The 16,757-nt window shown below is 37.4% G+C and overlaps 1 protein-coding gene across 7 annotated transcripts in view; it reads right to left on the bottom strand.

Moving 5' to 3' along the window:
* Window positions 1–16,757, bottom strand: part of LOC147581892 (uncharacterized) — a 262,965-nt gene that overhangs the window by 141,827 nt on the left and 104,381 nt on the right. The window lies entirely within an intron of this gene.

Below are 16,757 nucleotides of genomic sequence, written 5' to 3'. Positions count from 1 at the left end.
TTTAACTACAAGAAGAATGATCAAAAAATGACTTGGTAAAACATGTAAAAGAACAAACATGTTCTTTATAAACTCTCTCATATGTCATGCTTTATAGCCAGATAACCAAGATATCACTGACTTCATCCACTGTGATTTCCACCATACTGTGAGGATAGCGTGGATTGTAATACTGGATGGCCCTTTGCAGTCTGGTAGAAATTCACCATTAACCATGAGAGATGTGCCATAGCAACTTCTTCAGTTATTAGACTGCTGTGATTTTTGTTTTTAAATGAGTGATCATAAAGCAAATGCTTTGACAAAGATTCCATAGTTTGAATGTTTCCAGTGTTTAGATCCCTGGATAAATGATCCTCTACTGTTCTTCTATAGGTAATGAAATAAAATTTATTACATACACAGTATTCTAGGTGCCTTATATATTATTACACATTGTTTAATTTAATCAGCTCAATGACTTAATGAGATACTATTATTTTCTTCATTACAGATTAATAAGTTGAGGTATAAACAGGAAAGGAATTTACCCAAAGTCAAATAATGACTCTGGGTGTTAGATTTTAGAATATGTAATTCCAGAGATCATCTCCTTCCCACAAGAGCACATTATTTCTCTCAACTCATCCAGCTCCTTTCCTTCCTGTGGCATAAATAATCTTGGATAAGGGGAATACTGTGTGTGTGTGTGTGTGTGTGACTGTGTATGAGAACTCACATGCTCATGCTTATGTATGTATTTTGTGCAGTGACTCGATCAGAGTCCCAGCAAGTAGCAGATGTACTCACTCAAAAGAATTTAACTGAAGAGAATGTAGTAAAGAAATTACCTACAAAGGTACAAGCAGGGCTAAGGATCCCAAAAGGCTGGTGAGGTATACAGGGACTAGCAATAGTGGGACATCATTGTCATTCTTAGGTCTGAAGGCTCCAAGGGAGAGTGTTTTGTTACCAGAGCCTACTGAGATCCTGAGCCACCTGCTTATGGAATTTCTTTGTTCTTTATGCATACCTGGTCTCCTATACCATTTCCATGTAATAAGAGGACAATGTTCTACAAATCCAACTTTATGTTTTCTGGAGCAGATAACATCAGTTCATGACAGGAAGATCAGGTTACATAGTTGCCTCGTGTGCCAGGCATTTGATATCTTCCAGTCCTAGTGGCAAACCAGACCTCCTGCTCTTCAAATATGCTAGTGCTACCTTTACTAATGAAGGTCTTGGTGCAGAAGGGTCTCCTAAACCTTCTGGACAATATCATTAGAGAGTGGGTGAGCAGATTGAACATAATAGGTACCTTCCAATATTCTCATATCTTTAAGTCTTATCTTACACTCCTTTCTCTAAAGTATGTCAGAGAAATTCTGGCATCTCAGCCATATTATCTATAGCCATTGAGTCAAGGATTAATTTAAAAACATAAAACTACAGGCATCATTGCCAAATGCTTGCAGCAACACATTAAATTCCAAATCTCAGATGTGTGCATCCATATTGACAAATTTGGTTCAATCCAATGTATATTTCATTCTCCTTGTTCTAAAACCCTAGGAATCCATTTCTATGCAAGGTCTCGGGAATTGCCACCACAAATTAGTAGACCCTACAAATTTCCTACAAAAGACCCTATGATTCCTTTAGTGTCTGTGCTATCTCCTCTGGGAGAAGATCTTCTCTACCTGGACTACACTGGTTTCTACTATGGATCTGGAAGCAAAGCAGGTGGTAGGAGGACCCTGAAGAGAATCAGTACCCCTTCTTGAAAGAAAAAGCTATCATTAAATTCTTTGAATTATTTTATGCAGGGGAGGTCTGTTCCCATAAAGAGAGTGAAAATCTGCTTCAGTTGGTAAGGAAGATTCAGAGAGATCAGGTTTCTGAGTTCTCGGTATGGTCTGTTTCTGCCCAAATGTTCCCATTCTGTTTCAGAGTTCCACTTCTTCCCAGCCAAGGCCCTCACCTAGTATCATTTGATAAAATTGCTTATATAACTGTTTTTACAACTCTGCAGCCTATACAGTCAGGTCTTGGGTAGGATCCTTAGCAATGTTTTTCTTACAGCTACATGAAATAAGGATTTTTTTAAAAAGACATCATAGAGGCATTGTGATGCACCCCTCAAACCTTTCCTGGGATTATGCCTAGTACCACACTTTGTCAGTCTGTGGTCAAGGAGGAAACAGATGGCACCCTTAAAAAGATGTAACTGAAAATAATGAAAAGATTTTTTTAAAGTTTATTTGTTTATTTTGAGAGAATAAGAGCATGCAGGGGAGGGGCAGAGAGAGAGGGAGGAGCAGAGACAGGGAGAGAGAAAATCCCAAACAGGCTCTGCACTGTCAGCATGCAGCCTGACGTGGGGCTTGCTCCCACAAACCATGAGATCATGACCTGAGCCGAAATTAAGAGTCAAATGCTTAACTGACTGAGTCACCCAGGTGCCCCTTAATGAAAAGATTTTTTTACAGAGGTAGGGACATGGGTAAAATACAGAGATGGTGAGGTAGTCACGTTTTTGCAACAGTGAGAAATTGTTACCATTCATGGACTTGAAGGGTCCACAGGAGGGAATAGTGTTGCCAAACCTGGGAAGAGATTAAACTGTCTGAGGCTCTCTGACCAGGGGCTCCCTGGTAGGCTTTGGCAATAACAACAAGACATGGGGCAGGGAGAGGGGGCAGATTAATACCCTGACCTCTCCTCTCACCATTTGATCTCCTGATACGCTGCTTCCCATTGGTCAAAACCAGATGGTAATAGAGCAAGGATGATGCCGAGACTATTAATTATAGACAACTTACTGCTCTTCCATTTCTAGGTAAGACAAAATGGAGAATATGGCTACTTGAAATATTTTGCTAAGGCAAAAGCCTTCCATTCTGTATGTGGAACATATTTTAGGTACACTCTTAAATTATTAAACCTGATATATTTTCATCAAAGTCTATTAAAGTTCTTAAAAATCTGCAATATTGATACATTAATATAATCTTTCTTTGATAGATTAATATAATCTTGAAGGACAATACAGAATAGAGAAGCAGGAGAACGTAAATAAACCTCTAGGGAAAAATCTATTTTAAAATGAGATCTGACCAAGTTACAACTCTGAATTAAATAATCTTACTAGAACTTTGATCTTTTTACCATTACTTCCTTAAGGGGGAAAGCTTAGGAGAAAATATGCATTTGAATATAAACATGAAAGGCTTCATATTGCACTTAAAATGCTCATGTATTTAAGGGAGTTAAGATATACAAGTTGGGAGAAAACATGTTTTGAATTTGATTCATGTTTGAAAAACACTTCAAGAAGGTCACCCTCTATAATCCAACAAAACCACTTGTAACAATAGTAATTATAATAGGTTATTGCAAGTACCTCTTTTAAGTCTCTCATCTAAATATAGATCTATGCTGTTTTTCTTTAACCTTGACTGACAGACACATTTTGATGAGGTGGAGAGAAAAACTGATTTGGAAAAGATTAAAGAGAAAATGTACATCTGGGGTACATCTCCTCAGACAGATGAGGAGAGTATATTTCCACTTGGTACTTCTGCTTTATAAATAAAAAATTACACTTATTAGCAAAGTAATATGTATTAAAAGGATAGGATAAATTAATTTGGAAACTCAAATTACATTTTATTATTCAATATTCTAATATTTGTGACTCTACTTAAAACAGTGATCTTGGGGGCGCCTGGGTAGCACAGTTGGTTAAGTGACTGACTCTTGATCTCAACAGAAATAAGCAGTTGTGAGTATGAAAGCATAGGGTTTCTATCCCAGATCTGTTTTATACTAAACACAGGAGTAATATTTCCATTCTTGCCTGCAAAATGGGGCTCATACAGTCTAGCATGTTGTGTCTCACTCATACAATTGTTCAAAGGGTTAAGAAATACAATATTTTTAAATTTAGAATTCTAGGTAAATAAATAAGAAAAAAAATAAAAAATAAAAATATAAATTAATTTTTATAATAAAAATAAAAAAATAAAAATAAAATAAATAATAAATAAAAATAAAATAAAAATAAAAAATAAAATAAATAAAAATAAAAATAAAAAAATAAAAATAAAATATAAAAAAATAAAAAAACAAATAAAATAAAATAAAATAAAAAATAATAAAAATAAAAAAAATAAAAATAAAATAAAATAAATAAAAATATAAAAAATAAAAAAACAACAAACTGAGAGGGCCAAGATGGCAGAATAGCATGGAAATTTTTTTTGCATCCCTCATCCCTGAAATGCAGCCAGATCAACACTAAACCATCATGCATACCTAGAAAACTGCTTTGAGGATTAACACAACAATCTGCACAACCTGAACCACAGAACTTGGCAGTTATGTCGTGTGGAGAGGTGAACTGGAGGAGAGAGAAGGCACACAGGGCAGGGAGCTGTTTCTGCTTACAGACAGAGGACGAAGATGGGGGGTGAATATGGGAAAAACACCTCCCCTCCAAAGCAGCTAGAGAGAAAAAGGAAAAGTAGAAACAGCTATGAGGGACTGAACAAAGAAAGGGAGAAAGGAGAGGGTTTAAATTCCATTAAGACTCTATAAACAGGGAAGTGCAGGGTCTGAAACTCGGCAGCTTGCTACCTGGCAGTGCTCTGGTGGGAAGGGCAAATCCCCAAGATCAGATGGCCAGAGGCGGTTCCCCCGCTGGGAGGACATTTGGTAGAGGCAGTGCAACCACCCCACAGGCAAAGGTCCTAGCGGATTCCGTAGAACTGCCACATTCGCTGGTGTTGGAGAAAGGATGTTAAGGGGGAAGCCGGGCACCAGACGTGTGTTGTGATTTGCCATAATCCCTGAACTGCTGCTGTTACACCACTGTGTGAAGTTTTTCTGGGGTGGGCTGGTGCCCAGCTGCAGTCTCTGGGAATCAGTAGCAGCATGGTCTCGTAAACATTCCCGGGGGGGGCCAGCACCTGGCCATTGCTCAGCAAGACCCTTCCCCACAGGGTCAGAATGGGTCAAAGCTGCAGTCCCTCAGATGTGAGGGGTTGGCAAACAGCCACATCTGAGATAAAACTCTGGAGGGAGGAGCTGCCTAGCAGACTGACAGCTTGGTCACAGACAGTGTAGAAGCAGGGAATGGACGGAAGTCAGAGACAAAGGAGGGGTGCTTGACTGCAGGTTAGGGAGAGCCCAGGGTTCTGCTACTAAAGACTGGGTAGCTGAGTGATGCCATTTTTACCCCTCCCACACATGTGCATACATGCCTACAAGTGCCACACCAATCCACCCCAGTAAGCTAAGCAGCACAATCTAGTGGAGAACAGAGTTGTTACAGTAAGCCCCGTCCAACTGGGCCAACCGTGCTCTTGAGGAACACCACAAGTCTCTCTTCCTGCACAGTTTATGGACTATAAAGTACTTCATAGTTTGACTTCTAGGGGAAACTGATGTAATTTCAATCATATTTCAATCTGTTCACTGGTCCATCTATTCATTTTTTTTCTTTTTCTTGTCTTATTCTTGAATACAGAAAGAACATTTATTTTCATTATCCATTTTTATTAAAAAGATTTTCCTTTAATTTTTTCTACTCTATTTTTACTTTTTTGTAATTTTTAAAAATTCTATTTTACTTCCATCATTTCATTTTATTCTATTTTATTGTATCCATTTTTTCAAAATTTCAAATGTTTTCCTTTTTTTTTTTTTCCTTTTCTTATCTTTCCCATTTCCTCTAATCTATCAAGCTTCTTTCAACAACCAGACCAAACACACCTAGGACCTAGCATCCTTTATTTGATTTTTTTGCGTTGTTCTTAATTTTTTAATTTTTATTTTTTTTACTTTAATTCCTTTCCTTCCTTCAAAATGATGAAATGAAGGAATTCACCCCAAAAGAAATAACAGGAAGAAATGACAGCCAGGGACTTAATCAACAAAGATACAAGCAAGATGTCTGAACCAGAATTTAGAATCACGATAATAAGAATAATAGCTGGGGTTGAAAATAGATTAGAATCCCTTTCTGTGGAGAATAAGAACTAAAAGCTAGTCAGGATGAAATTAAAAAACGCTATAGCTGAGCTGCAATCTCAAATGGATGCCACAGCAGAAGTGGAGCGACAAATCAGCGATATAGAGGACAAACTTATAGAGAATAATGAAGCAGAAAAAAAGAGGGAGACTATGGCAAAAGAGCACAAAATGAGAATTAAAGAGCTCAGTGACTCATTAGAAAGGAATAACATCAGAATCATAGGGGTCCCAGAAGACGAAGAGAGAGATAAAGGGGTATAAGGTTTACATGAGCAAATCATAGCAGAAAATTTTCTTAACCAGGGGAAAGACACAGACATCAAAATCCCGGAAGCACAGAGAACTCCCATTAGATCAACAAAAACTGACCATCAACAAGGCATATCATAGTCAAATTCAAAAAATACTCAGGCAAGGAAAGAATTATGAAAGCAGCCAGAGGAAAAAAGTCCTTAACCTACAAGAGAAGAAAGATCAGGTTCACAGCAGACCTTTCCACAGAAACCTGGCAGGCCAGAAAGGAGTGGCAGGATATATTTAATGTGCTGAATTGGAAAAATATGCAGCCAAGAATTCTTTATCCAGCAAGGCTGTCATTAAAACTAGGAGGAGATAAGAAGTTTCCCAAACAAAAATTAAAGGAGTTTGTGACCATTAAAGCAGCTCTGCAAGAAATTTTAAGGGGGACTCTCTGAGGGGAGAAAAGATGAAAAAAACAAAACAAAAACACAAAAAGATCAAAAGCAACAAAGAATAGCAAGGACCAGGGAACACCACCAGAAACCCCAACTCTACAGGAGACATAATGGCAATAAATTCATATCTTTCAGTACTCGCTGTAAACGTCAATGGACTAAATGCTCCAATCAAAAGACACGGGGTAACAGAATGGATAAGAAAACAAGATCCATTTATATGCTGTTTACAAGAGACCCATTTTAGACTTAAAGACACCTTCAGATTGAAAATAAGGGGATGGAGAACTATCTATCATGCTAATGATCGCCAACAGAAAGCCAGAATAGTCATACTTATATCAGACAATCTAGATTTTAAAATAAATACTGTAAAAAGAGATAAAGAAGGGCATTATATCATACTTAAGGGGTCTATCCACCAAGAGACCTAATAATTGTAAGCATTTATGCTCCAAACGTGAAAGAACCCAAATACATAAATCAGTTAATCACAAACATAAACTCATTGATAATAATACCATAATAGTAGGGGACTTCAACACCCCACTTATAACAATGGATAGATCTAAATAGAAAATTAACAAGGAAACAATAGCTTTGAATGACACACTGGAACTGGATGGACTTAACAGATATATTCAGGGGGTGCCTGGCTGGCTCAGTCAGTTGAGCATCCGACTTCAGCTCAGGTCATTATCTCATGGCTTGTGGGTTCAAGCCCCGCATCAGGCTCTGTGCTGACAGCTCAGAGCCTGGAGCCTGTTTTGGATTCTGTGTCTTCCTCTCTCTCTGCCCCTCCCTTGCTTGCGCTCTGTCTCAAAAGTAAATTAACATTAAAAAAAAAAATTTAAAAAACAGACATATTCAGAACATTTCATCCTAAAGCAGCGGAATACACATTCTTCTCCAGTGTACATAGAACATTCTCCAGAATAGATCACATACTGGGACACAAATTAGCCTTCAACAAGTACAAAAGATTGAGATCATACTGTGCATATTTTCAGACCACAATGCTATGAAACTTGAAGTCAACCACAAGAAAAAATTTGGAAAGATAACAAATACTTGGAGACTAAAGAAAATCTCACTAAAGAATTAATGGGCTAACCAAGAAATTAAAGAGGAAATTAAAAAGTACATGGAAGCCAATGAAAATGATAACACCACAGCCCAAAACCTCTGGGATGCAGCAAAGGCAGTCATAAGAGAGAAGTATATAGCAATCCAGGTCTTCCTAAAGAAGAAGAAAGGGCTCAGATACACAACCTAACCTTACACCTTAAAGAGCTGGGGAAAGAACAGCAAATAAAACTCCAAACCAGCAGAAGACAAGAAATAATAAAGATTAGAGCAGAAATCAATGCTATCGAAACCAAAAAACAGATAGATTTAGAAGACAAAATTGATCACTGTAGAACAGTTCAATGAAACCCAGAGATAGTTCTTTGAAAGAATTAACAAAATTGATAACCCCCTGCCCAGTTTGATCAAAAAGAAGAAGGGAAAGGACCCAAATAAATAAAATCAAGAATGAAAGAGGAGAGATCACAACCAACACAGCAGAAATAAAAACAATAATAAGAGAATATTATGAGCAATTGTATGCCAATAAAATGGGAAATCTGGAAGAAATGGACAAATTCCTAGAAACATATACACTACCAAAACTGAAACAGTACGAAATAGAAAATTTGAACAGACCCATAACCAGTAAAGAAATCGAATTAGTAATCAAAAAAATCTCCCAAAAAACAAGAGTCCGGGGTTGGATGGCTTTCCAGGGGAATTCTACCAAACATTTAAAGAAGAGTTAACACCTGTTATTTTAAAGCTGTTCCAAAAAATAGAAATGGAATGAAAACTTTCAAACTCATTCTATGAAGCCAGCATTACCTTAATTCCAAAACCAGACAAAGACCCCACTAAAAAGGAGAGCTACAGACCAATTACTCTGATGAACATGGATGCAAAAATCCTCAACAAGATACTAGCCAACCAGATCCAACAATATATTAAAAGAATTATTCACCATGACCAAATAGGATTTATACCTGGGATGCAGGGCTGGTTCAATATCTGCAAAACAATCAATGTGATACATCACATCAACAAAAGAAAGGATAAGAACCACATGATCCTCTCAATAGATGCAGAGAAAGCACTTGACAAAATACAGCATCCTTTCTTGATAAAAATCCTCAAGAAAGTAGGGATAGAAGGATCATACCTCAAGATCACAAAAGCCATATATGAAAGACCCACCACTAATATCATCCTCAATGGGGAAAAACTGAGAACTTTCCCCCTCAGATCAGGAACATGACATGTCATGAACATAATGTCCATTCCCACCACTGTTATTCAACATAGTATTGGAAGTCTTAGCCTCAGCAATCAAACAACATAAAGAAATAAAAGACATCCAAATCGGCCAGGAGGAGGTCAAACTTTTACTCTTTGCAGATGACATCATCATCAAGGAAATACAAATCAAATACAAATACAAATAAAAAGCACAATGAGATACCACCACACAACTGTCAGAAAGACTAACATTAACAACTCAGGCAACAACAGATGTTGGCGAGGATGCAGAGAAAGAGGATCTCTTTTGCACTGCTGGCGGGAATGCAAACTGGTGCAGCCACTCTGGAAAACAGTGTGGAGGTTCCTCAAAAAATTAAAAATAGAACTACCCTACCACCAAGCAATTGCACTACTAGGTGTTTATCCAAGGGATACAGGTGTGCTGTTTTGAAGGGGCACATGCACTCCAAAGTTTATGACAATCTTATTGACAATAGCCAAAGTATGGAAAGAGCCCAAATGTCCATCAACAGATGAATGGATAAAGATGTGGTGTGCTTTTTGTGTGTGTGGTTTTTTGGTTTTTTTTTTTTGTTTTTTTGTTTTTTGTTTTTTTGCTCAGCAATCAAACAGAATGAAATGTTGCCATTTGCAGCTATGTGAATGGAACTACAGGGTATTATGCTAAGCGAAATTAGAGAAAGACAAATATATGACTACACTCATATGAGAAATTCAAGATACAAAACAGATGAACAGAAGGGAAGGGAAGCAAAAATAATATAAAAACAGTGAGGGGGACAAAACATAAGGGACTCAAATTTAGAGAACAGAGGGTTGCTGGAGGGTTTGTGGGGGGGGATGGGCTAAATGGGTAAGGGACATTAAGGAATAATCATGGTTGCACTATATGTTAACTAACTTGGATGTAAATTAAAAATAAATTAATTTAAAAAAATTTTAAAAACCTGTCATTCCATTGTTTTTGGTTTACATTATTTCTGGCTTATATTATTTCTGAGAATCCAGTGGATATTCTATTGTTTCTTCCTGCATGCAGTGTATCTTTTTCTTATGGATGTTCTGAGATTTTATTTTTAATTTGGTTTAAAGCAATTGTGCTATAATATGCCCAGATGTGGTTTACTTTGTTTGTCCTGCTTGTGGTTCATTCCTCCATCATGGCCAGAATGGGAAGTTGGGAGTTTCAAAACTAAGTTTTTAGATGTTCACCTCTTACTGAGGAGATGATTATAAGTGTCCTTGGAGACATTAGTTATTTGGTAATAGACAATGTTCTCTGTGGGTTATCCTCCATCAAATTTGAAGACTTCTTTCACTATTATTTCTTCTAACATATTTTTTCCCTGCCCAACTCTCTCTTCTTCATATGTTGGATGACTTTATAATACTCAACTGGTCACTGAAGCTCTTTTCACTTTTTTTGTCAGCCTTTTTTCTGTCACTGTTTCAGTCTGCATAGTTTTTATTTACCTGTCTTTTGCAGTATACAAACTGCGTTTAGAGCCCAATTCTCCCAATTAAAAAAATTTCAGGCATTTTTTAGTTCTACAGTTTCCATTTGTTTCCTCTCTCATTTACTTGCTGAGTTTCTTCCACCTGTTTACTCATATATTCATCTTTGTTCTTAAACTTTTGACTATATTTATAATAGCTGCCTGAAGTCTTTGTTAATTCCAACATATCTATCATCTGCGAGTCTTTCTATTGCTTCCTTCCTCCTATTTTGGTCACATTTTTCATGTGCCTAGTAATTATTAAATTTTATGCTGGACAATGGAATGCTTTTGTTTAGATTCTGAATCTATCTTCCTATAAAGAATGTTGGGTTTTACTCTGGCAGAGAATTAATTTACTGGCAGCTGCACATGTTTCTCCTGAGGCTTGGTTTTAAGATTGTTGAAGTGTTCCAGAGTATCCCTTATGCTAGGGTTGGAGCAGTGCTACTCCTAAATTATGACTGTTCTGGTTGTTGAAGTGGACTGTCTCCCAGCACTATGTATTTTCTGGTGTTTATACTCAGCTCACATTCCCGAAGTAGCTGCTTCTTACTAGGCTTCTTTGAGTTTGACCATATGCATGCACAGATTTTAAGTCAGAGGACATCTATGTAGATTTCTGCGGTTCCTTCTCTACTAAGCTCTCTTACTTATGGTACCCTGATATGCAAATTCCAGCTGCTTCAGCAGTCCCAAACTTCACATTCTGTTTCATATGACCAGCTATTTCATATAGCTGCTTTCTGTTCAGGCTCCATTTCCCTGGACAAATTATGGATAGAGCCAGAAGTTGGGATTTTTCAAAACTCAGTTAATTTCTTGTTCAATAAATGATTGAATTTTTTTCCAAGACAGTTATTTGGTGACTGGACAATATTCTCCATCACAAAAATATATTTTATTGAGGAGTTTCTGATGCCAGGAATTATATTACATGCTTTACATACATTTTCTCACTTAAATCTGCAAATAAATCAATGAAGGATATGTATTCCTATTAGCTCTATTTTAGAACTGAAGAAAATAAAAAATAGATTGTAACAAAGACTTGCCCAAGAATCTGTGTCTGATGATTGGTAGAGCTACAAATTTAACCCAGGATAGTAACTCCGGAGAAAACTTAAAAACCATCCTGGCTTGATTGTTCTATTTCTAAATAAACTGCTTATATGACTAAAATGGTTCTTCCAGTAAAAATTGTTTATTTTTCACAATGGAAAATACAGCATTCTGTATGGGTTCGCTACCTCTGAAAAGCCTGGTGGATGTATGTAATGGTTCCAAAATCATCTTTATATACCCCCAAATACCCAAGAATAAGGAAACTGAAAGTCCTGCATTTGATTTTTTTCTAAAGGGAAAATAAATTGATTTCCTTAAACTGTAATAGGAATGAAGGAGAATGGGTGGTTTATTATTTGTCAAAAAAAGTATAAATACTTTTTTAAAATTAATACTTGATTTTTAGAGCAGTTTTAGGTTCACAGCAAAATTGAGCACAAAAAACCCAGAGTTCTCACATATCCCCTCCTAGCACACATGCAGTCTTCATCATCAACATCACAGATAAAACATATGTTTCATTTCTTCTGCATCGCTCCCAAATCATCAGCCTCATTCTAATTCCCGAAACTGGAAGAAAAACTTCATTTTAGCATGGGAAATCAATCTATCTATCATGTGTCTTTCATCTATTTTTATCTCTCATTTTCCAAGAGACATAACCTGTTCTCTCAGCAGATTTAAGATTTTGAAAACAAAAGCCAGGAAACCATGTTCCAAACCTTCCTTAAGGGAAGGAAGCTGCCTTGATCCACATGAATAGGGGAAGAAAAAAGAGGAAAATGTGTGTAAAAACATGAATTAGTACTAAGAGAAAATCCCCACTATAGTTGTTTTCTAAAATTAACTTGGATCATGACCTTTTACTAATTATAATTCTCCACTGTCTTCCCTTGCCAACTCCCCAGCCTCTGACATTCCAGCAAACATCTTAGGCTCTCTTCACTCAGTGCCATAACTCCTTAATAGGGGTACATACTTCTTGCAAGTTGGATTTAGCCAATACATTTACAGACTCACCTTATGCCAGGCTGAAATTTCTGTTTTACATTGACACATTTTTGGGTCGTTAATGCTTTCAATTCCCTCAGCTTGGTATCTTCTATACAAGCTGCTTTCCAAACTTTCATCATGAAAATCCCTGCTCACTCTTCAAGACTGGAGAAAATGCTAAGGAACAGTATTTCCCAGGAATCTTCTCCTAGCATCTTAGGTGTCTTGGTAAATTTTTGAGGTACATGTAACTCTACAATGTGCTCATACATAACAGAAGGCTCTCAGTAACTGAGACTCCACCCTCACACCCCCACTGCCAACCTCTGTTCTCATCCCAGATCACTTCTGGCCTAAGCTTCATTTAAAATACATATAGTTATACCTATCACTACTTTAAATGTAAATAGACTAATCTTCCAATCAAAAGACATAGGGCAGGTGAATCAATAAAAAACAAGACCTATCTATATGCTGCCTAGAAGTAGCTCACTTTATACTTAAAGACACACACAGACTGAAAGTGGAAGGAAGGAAAAGATATTCCATGCAAACGGAAATGAAAAGAAAGAGTAGCAATATTCATATCAGACAAAATAGACTTTAAAACAGAGTATAACAACAACAACAACAAAAAGAGCAGTACATAATGAGAAAGGAGTCAATCCAAGAAGAGGATATAACCTTCATAAATATTTATGCACCCAAACCTAGAAGCACCTAAATATATAAGGCAAAGAGAAATTAAGAAACAAGCCCATTTATAATTGTATCAAAATAAAATACCTAAAAATGAATTTAATGAAGTGAAGGAACTATACTCTGAAAACTGTGACAATGATGAAAGAAATTGAAGATGGCACAAATAAATGGAAAGATATTTCATGTTCACGGACCAGAAGAATTAATTTGTTGAAATAACCATACTATCCAGCTATAGATTCAATGCACTTCTTATAAAAACACTAAAGGCATTTTTCACAAATCTAGAACAAATAAAATTTGTAAAATTTGCATAAACCACAAAATATCCTGAAGAGCCAAAGCAATATTTAAAAAGAAGAATAAATCTGAAAGTATCATGCTCTCTGATTTCAAACTATATTACAAAGCTAGAGTAATCAAAATAGTATGGTACTGGCATGAAAAAAGACATATAGAACAATAGAATAGAATAAAGTTGGGCACCTGGGTAGCTCAGTACACTGAGTACCTGACTCTTGATCTCAGCTCACATCATGATTTTGTGCTTCATGGGATCAAACCCATATTGGGCTCTGTGCTGACAGTGCAGAGCCTGCTTGAGATTCTCTCTCCCTCTTTCTCTAACCCCTGAACATGTGCACACACATGCACGTGTGTTTTGTATTTCTCTCTCAAAATAAATAAATAAACTTAAAAAAAATAGAATAAAGGGCCCAGAAATAAACCCATGCATATATGGTCAATTAATCTCTGGAAAAGGAAGCAAGAATATACAATGGGGAAAAGACAGTCTCTTTGAAACATGGTATTAAGAAAACTGGACAGCTACATGCAAAAGAATGAAACCCAACCACTATCTTTATATCATATATAAAAATAAATTCAAAATGGATTAAAGACTTGATTGTAAAACCTGAAATAATAATACTCTAGAAGAAAATACAGGCAGTAAGATCTTTGATACTGGTCTCAGTAATGTGTGTGTGTGTGTGTGTGTGTGTGTGTGTGTGTGTGTGTACTGCACGAGTCTCCTCAGGCCAGGGCAACAAACACTAAAATAAACAAATAAGATTGATTACATCAAACTAAAAACATTCTGCACAGTGAAGGAAACCATCAACAAACAAAAAGGCAACCTACTGAATGGGATAAGTTATACATCTGATAAGAAGTTAATATCCAAAATATATAAAGGACTTATACAACTTAACATAAAAAAGCCTGATATATCATTCTGGGTGGATATATCTTTTGTGGGGGCAATTCCAACCACTAAAAATGCCTTTTTAAATGAATGAGTAAATGAATGAGTAAATGAATGGAAGGGAACAAAAGAACTCTATGTATACATGTATTTGCATGCATTAAAAAGTAGGTGTAGGACTTAAATAGACATTTGTCTAAAGAACATATGAATGGCCACCAGGTACATGGTAAGATGCTTAACATCACTAATTTTCAAAGAAATGAAAATCAAAACCACAATGAGATATCATGCATACTTATCAGATTGGCTATTATCAAAAAGACAAAAAATAACAAGTGTTGGTGATGATGTGGGGAAAATGGAACCCTTTATACACTGTCAGTAGAAATGTAAGCTTGTGCAGCCACAAAAGAAAACAATATATGAAGGCTCCTAAAAAAACAAAACACAGAACTACCAAATGATCCAATATTTCCAAAAAAAACCAAAAACACCAGTTCAAAGAGATACATGTACCCCTATATTTACTTCAGCATTATTTACAATAGCCAAGATCTGGGAGCAACCTAAGTATCCATGGACAGATGAATGGATAAAGAAGATGTGGTACATATATACAATGGACACTACTCAGTCATAAAGAAGAATGAAATCTTGCCATCTGCAACAACACAGATAGACCTCAAGGGTATATGCAGTGAACTAAGTCAGACAAAGAAAGAAAAACACTGTATAATTTCACTCATGTGGAATTTAGAAAACAAAGCAAAACAAATAAAAAGCAGAAACAGACTTATAGATACACTAAACAAACTATTGGTTACCAGAGTGAGAAGGGGTTTGGGGTGGGGCAGGCAAAATACATGAAGGGTATTAAGATATGCAAACTTCTAGTTGTAAGATAAGTAAGTCATGGGGATGTAATGTACAACATGGGGAACAATCAATATTGCAAGAACTTTGTATGGCGATAGATGGCAGTTAGACTTGGTGTGGGGAATCACTTCATAATGTACATTTGATATATAAATATCAAATCACTATGACATACACCTGAGAAAAATAGAATATTGTACGGTATATCAATTATACTTCAATTAAAAACTTTTTTTTAAGCTGGAGGGGCCAACAGGCCGGAGAAGTAGGAGGATCAGAACTTCCCACATCTCCCAAACAAAGAAGGGTTGAAGCCAAAGGACTTTGAACCCCAAGAGTCTGGGAGGAAAAGAGAATGAGTCACCACCAGGGATACATTGAGACAACCTGAGGGGTCATAGGTGCATGACTGCGAACTGGGAGAGAGAAAACGAACGGAGGGGAGGGATTCTCTTCTGCGGAGAGACAAAGGGCAGAGAAAGAGCGGCTGGGGAAGCATAGCACTGTACCTGCACACGATGAATACCTTGGACAGGGACAGAGAAAGATCCAATCTCTAATTCCCGGGCTTTCTCCGGACTGAGGCCGGCTGCCCAGATGGCGCACCTGGGGAGAAGGGGAGCCAGCCCGGGCTTGGTGGCTAGGTCAGGGGCACAGTACACAGTAGGAGAAAGCGATCCCCTCCCTGGAGTACTGCGGGACAGGACAATGCCTTTCCAGGGATCACATATCAGGTGGTGCAGAGCTGCGCTTCCCCAGTACCAGGGTGTGCTGAGCGGAAGTTTGAATCCCAGCCAAGTGCCGGGACACGGGAGTAGGTGGAGCAAGACAAACCTCCTCATTTGCGCACAGGGTACAGTGAGGATGGCTAGTACAGAGTGGTTTTGGACACCGCGTCTGTGGAGGAGAGACTGGGGGGGGGCACCATTTTTCTCCCCACTAGCACCAAGGTGGGGCCTCAGGTATCGGAGGAAGTGGGGGAGGTGCCCATGGTGAAGGCAGGACCTTCAACACCAAACCACGCCCCTCCGTGCCTGGTAACTGGGTACGGGATAGACGGCCCCTTCTTCAGACAAGCGCTGCTGTATTGCCAGGTTTAATTCTTGGATAATTCTTGTTATATATTCTTCCTTCCTTTTCTCCTTCTTATCTCTTCCCTCCTCTAGTCTGGTTACTCTGGCTGTTGGTCTAAGTAGACATATTTAATACATTCTCTTGATACATGTTCTACATCCCCTTCTTTACTCTCCTTTCTCTCTCTCTGGAATAATTAAACCCTATAGTTTCTCTGTCTGGGCAACTTTATCTTTGTTTCTTTTCCCCCACCTCCTTCTTTATTTTCCTTTCTCTCTCTGGATTAAGCCGTTT

The sequence above is a fragment of the Puma concolor genome, chromosome B1 (genome assembly GCF_028749965.1).
Source record: "Puma concolor isolate L17-30 chromosome B1, mPumCon1.1.hap2, whole genome shotgun sequence".
Lineage (NCBI taxonomy): Eukaryota > Metazoa > Chordata > Mammalia > Carnivora > Felidae > Puma > Puma concolor.
Note: the sequence above shows the minus strand (reverse complement) of the source record. Positions and strands in the feature narration are given on the sequence as shown.